Source organism: Pristiophorus japonicus, chromosome 6, assembly GCF_044704955.1.
Source record: "Pristiophorus japonicus isolate sPriJap1 chromosome 6, sPriJap1.hap1, whole genome shotgun sequence".
Classification (NCBI taxonomy): domain Eukaryota; kingdom Metazoa; phylum Chordata; class Chondrichthyes; family Pristiophoridae; genus Pristiophorus; species Pristiophorus japonicus.
Genome location: NC_091982.1, coordinates 18,256,032 through 18,261,959, shown reverse-complemented (window position 1 = coordinate 18,261,959; position 5,928 = coordinate 18,256,032).

Here is a 5,928-nt window from a genome sequence, read left to right as displayed (position 1 = left end):
AAAAACCATGCCAAAAATTACTGGTCACGGGAATGTGGGAAGGGAGGACCTTCAGATAATCACTATCACTAGGAGGGTAGTGCTGGACATGCTAATGGGACTCAAGGTAGGCAAGTCCCCTGGTCCTGATGAAATGCATCCCAGGGTATTAAAAGAGATGGTGGAAGTTATAGCAGATGCATTCGTTATAATCTACCAAAATTCTCTGGACTCTGGGGAGGTACCAGCGGATTGGAGAGCAGCTAATGTAACGCCTCTGTTTAAAAAAGGGGGCAGACAAAAGGCAGGTAACTATAGGCCGGTTAGTTTAACATCTGTAGTGAGGAAAATGCTTGAAGCTATCATTAAGGAAGAAATAGCGGGACATCTAGATAGGAATAGTGCAATCAAGCAGACGCAACATGGATTCATGAAGGGGAAATCATGTTTAACTAATTTACTGAAATTCTTTGAGGATATAACGAGCATGGTGGATAGAGGTGTACCGATGGCTGTGGTGTTTTTAGATTTCCAAAAGGCATTCGATAAGGTGCTACACAAAAGGTTACTGCAGAAGATAAAGGTATGCGGAGTCAGAGGAAATGTATTAGCATGGATCGAGAATTGGCTGGCAAACAGAAAGCAGAGAGTCGGGATAAATGGGTCCTTTTCAGGCTGGAAATCGGTGGTTAGTGGTGAGCCACAGGGATCGGTGCTGGGACCACAACTGTTTACAATATAAATAGATGACCTGGAAGAGGGGACAGAGTGTAGTGTAACAAAATTTGCAGATGACACAAAGATTAGTGGGAAAGCGGGTTGTGTAGAGGACACAGAAAGGCTGCAAAGAGATTTAGATAGGTCAAGCGAATGGGCTAAGGTTTGGCAGATGGAATACAATGTCGGAAAATGTGAGGTCATCCACCTTGGAAAAAAAAACAGTAAAAGGGAATATTATTTGAATGGGGAGAAATTACAACATACTGCGGTGCAGAGGGACCTGGGGGTCCTTGTGCATGAAACTCTTTTTGAGTTTACCTGAAAAAAAAACATAAACATTAAACTGTGCCACCCGCCCTGGATGACACAGCAGACATTTACAAGGCCCTTTTTTTCTTTTTTTTTTGTGGTTTTTTTTTTGTGTTTTTCTTTTTTTTGTGTTTTTTTTTTGGGCGCTAAAATCACATTTTTTCCAGTGCCCCCTATAAAAGGGGAGGGGGACACTAAAAGCACCGGCAATTAAAACAAATTAAACTTTAAAACGTAATATCAAATTAAAATTTGGTTGCCGGGCGTGATGGTGTACTCCAGTCCCTCCGGTGCCCACCTCTCGCGGAAGGCCGCGAGCGTACCGGTGGACACCGCGTGCTCCATCTCCAGGGACACCCTGGCCCGGATGTAAGCGCGGAAGAGAGGCAGGCAGTCAGGCTGAACGACCCCTTAGACTGCCCGCTGCCTGGACCGGCTGATGGCACCCTTGGCCGTGCCCAGGAGCAGTCCTACAAGGAGGCCTTCGGACCTACCCGCTCCCCTCCGCACAGGGTGCCCAAAGATCAGGAGTGTGGGACTGAAGTGCAGCCAGAATTTCAGGAGCAGCCCCTTCAAATAATAAAACAGGGGCTGCAACCTCGTGCATTCCATAAAAACATGGAACACGGACTCTTCCAGACCGCAGAAATTGCAGGCGGCCTGGGAGTCCGTGTCCTTGTGCATGAAACTCTTTTAGAGTCCTTGTGCATGAATCCCAAAATCCCAAAAAGTTAATTTGCAGGTGCAGCAGGTAATCAGGAAGGCGAATGGAATGTTGGCCTTCATTGCGAGAGGAATGGAGTACAAAAGCAGGGAGGTCCTGCTACAACTGTACAGGGTATTGGTGAGGCCGCACCTGGAGTACTGCGTGCAGTTTTGGTCATCTTACTTAAGGAAGGATATACTCGCTTTGGAGGGGGTACAGAGACGATTCACTAGGCTGATTCCGGAGATGAGGGGGTTACCTTATGATGATAGATTGAGTAGACTGGGTCTTTACTCATTGGAGTTCAGAAGGATGAGGGGTGATCCTATAGAAACATTTAAAATAATGAAAGGGATAGACAAGATAGAGGTAGAGAGGTTGTTTCGACTGGTCGGGAAGACTAGAACTAGGAGGCACAGCCTCAAAATATGGGGGAGCAAATTTAAAACTGAGTTGAGAAGGAATTTCTTCTCCCAGAGGGTTGTGAATCTGTGGAATTCTCTGCCCAAGGAAGCATTTGAGGCTAGCTCATTGAATGTATTCAAATCACAAATAGATAGATTTTTAACCAATAAGGGAATTAAGAGTTATCGGGAGCGGGCGGGTAAGTGGAGCTGAGTCCACGGCCAGATCAGCCATGATCTTGTTGAATGGCGGAGCAGACTCGAGGGGCTAGATGGCCTACTCCTTTTCCTAATTCTTATGTTCTTATGTATCAGCAATATACCTGCAGAAACTGCAACGTCAGCGGTCACTTGACACTTATGTGCAAGAAGGCTGCAGCCAGGTTGATGTATGAGGAGGATGGGCCCGATGTAAGCCCTACGAGGCCAAATGAGTACTGCGGGAAATCTCTGGAAGCTGAAGTTCAGCGAGTTCATGTGGAACACATACACAGTTCATATACCAGGACACCACCGATAATGATGAAAGTGCTCCTCAATGGCATCCCAGTATTAATGGAGCTAGACATGGGGGCCAGCCAGTCCCTGATGAGTATCAAACAGTTCGAAAAGTTGTGGGCGTCCAAGGCCAATGGTCAGTTACAGCCAGTTACTTATGCCTCCAGAAGTCTGTCCCAGGCAGAAAGGGACTACGGGATGGTAGAAAAGGAAGCGCTAGCATATGTATATGCAGTAGAAAAAAATGCACCAGTACCTGTTTGGCAGGAAATTTGGGCTGGAGACAAATCACAAACCCCTAACGTCCCTTTTGGCTGACAACAAGACCATAAATGCGAATGCATCGGCCCGCATACAGAGGTGGGCACTTACGTTAGCCGCCTATGACTACACAATTCGGCACAGACTGGGCACTGAAAACTGCGCCGATGCACTCAGCAGGCTCCCACTAGCCACCACTGAGGGGGCAATTGAGCATGATGCTGAGATGATCATGGCTGTTGAAGCTTTTGTAAGCGCAGGCTCACCTGTGACAGCCCATCAGATTAAAGTCTGGACAAATAAAGACCCGATACTGTCTTTAGTTAAGAAATGTGTCCTGAATGGGGACTGGGCAACCACGTATGGGGCATGCCCTGAGGAATTTAAACCGTTTCATAGGCGCAAGGATGAACTCTTGATTCAGGCCGATTGCCTACTGTGGGCAAACCAAGTAGTCATGCCCCAGAGGGGCAGAGAGGTGTTTATCAGAGAACTTCACAATGAGCACCCGGGCATTGTCATGATGAAGGCAATTGCCAGGTCACATGTTTGGTGGCCAAGGATAGATGCAGACCTGGAACTTTGTGTTCGCAGGTGCAACACGTGTGCCCAGCTGAGCAATGCACGCAGGGAAACCCCCCCTTAGCCCCTGGTGATGGCCCGCCAAGCCATAGTCACGCATCCATGTGGATTACGCAGGTCCTTTCATGGGAAAAATGTTTTTGGTTGTAGTGGACGCCTACTCCAAATGGATTGAGTGTGCCATTTTAAATTCAAGCACATCCTCTGCCACGGTAGAAAGTCTACGGGCAATGTTTGCCGCCCATGGTCTACCGGATGTCTTGGTCAGCGACAATGGCCCGTGCTTCACAAGCACTGAATTCCAAGACTTCATGGCAGGCAATGGAATTAACCATGTCAGAACGGCACCGTTCACGCCGGCCTCAAATGTCCAGGCGGAACGAGCAGTGCAGATAATCAAACAGGGGATGCTCAGAATCCAAGGGGGTTCCTTACAAAGCCACTTATCACGCCTCCTGTTGGCCAATAGATCCCGACCACACTCGCTCACAGGGGTTCCACCCGCAGAACTGCTAATGAAAAGGACGCTCAAAACCAGGTTATCCCTCATACACCCTACTATGAAAGAAATTGTTGAGAGCAGGCGTCAGTCACAATGTGACTACCCTGACAAGAATGCGAGGGGGGCGATGCATTGATGTCAATGACTCTGTTTTTGTCCTTAATTACGCTGCAGGGCCCAAATGGCTTGCAGGCACTGTGATTGCCAAAGAGGGTCATCGGGTTTTGGTAGTTAAACTTACCAATTGACAAATCTGCCGCAAGCAGGTGGATCAAACTAAAAGGAGGTTCAGCAACCCCATAGAAGAAGCAGAGGAAGAACACGACGTAGAGTTTACTCCACCACAGGTGAGTGAACACCGGAACCAAGTGGAGGAGAGCCCAGTCACTGTGGACAGTTCGGACAGGCCTGAAGCACCGCAAACAGCAGACACTCAGACCAGCGCCCAACAACCGGAGCCCCAACTCAGGCGCTCTACAAGGGAGCATAAACCACCAGAGAGAATTAACCTGTGATCCCAATAAGACTTTGGGGGGGGAAGTGATGTCATGTATTCAACTATCATTGTAACCCATGTGTAAGCTGACCTAAGTCGTACACCTTGAGAACATTGACCACAAGTGGGTGAACTTGTGGGAGACACTCCTAACCTGGACTTTCAGAAATAAAAGGGGAAGCTCCACCTACCTTCATCACTTGAGGTCTTGGTAATAAAGGTGTGACCTTCTCTCAAGTATGGGCCTCATGTGCATTTATACTGTATAGTAAGGACATATCAACTTCCTTTGAGGTCTTGCTTTTTAGTTTCCTCCGTAGCTCCTGAAACTCTGACTGCAGGACCTTAATCTTTTTCTTTCCTCTGTCATTAGTTCCTACACAGACCACAGCACCTGGCTATTTCCCTTCCCCTCAAAATGTTCTGTATCCTCTTAGTGATGTCCATTACCTTGGCACCAGGGAGGCAACGCATTATGGGGGACTTATGTCAGCGGTTGCAGAATCACGTATGTCCACGACTATCGAATCGTCCACCACCATTGCATTTCAATACTTTACTGTGCCCCCCTGTGCAGTCATTTTCCCCACAGTGCCGTGAATGTGCTCTAGACTGCATTCACCCTTACTGGTATTCAAGTGTGACACATTCCCGGACGATTCCTGCAAGTTCTTGTTTTCATAAGTTGAATCAGTGGCTCAGATGTACAGCTCAGGATTGAATATCTTACACTTTGATAGATCCAATCATGTTAATAGCTAAAATATTTGCACTTTTTCCAAAATTCAAATGATAAAATAGATCAACTTATTCTTATATTTATTATCAGAAACTGTTAGACCATTATCATTAAGTGAAGGAAACAATAAGTGGCAACTGCAGAAACAGCAACGTCACGTGGCATTCACCAACCAGCTCAATGTTATAACTCGTGATGTTGACATCAGCAACACAGCAGGTGACAGCACCAGTCCAAAATATGCCAATGGAGAAGCACATCAATTATATTGCTCCTTCCTTTTGCTAAAGATTAAAAACTACTATCCTTGTTAGCGTTATGCTGATTAAAGGGCCTAGTAATTGACACTTGTTTATATTCTCGGTAACCTGTTCGGCATCTTCTCAGCCCGGTTATTGCACGGAACGGGATTTCCGCTCCTGATTGGCTGGTTGGAAATACCTTGATCTTACTGGTCTAATAGGGAAGGGCGTGATTGGTTTAATTGGGGACGCCCAATTGTAATTGGTCGATAGGGGAACTGTCGCTTTTGATTGGCTCACTGGCCATTGATGGATTGGTCGCACTTGTAGGCTGATGGGTTCGTGGCGTAGTATCGGTTCCCTATTGGTCAATCTGACCCGGGCGTATCTATGGCCGATTGGCTAACCTTGTCGCACGGGGAGTTGATTGGTTGGTGAGGTCCGATGCGCCCGGGCAGCTCATTTGCCGAGGTTAGCGGTGAGGTCACGG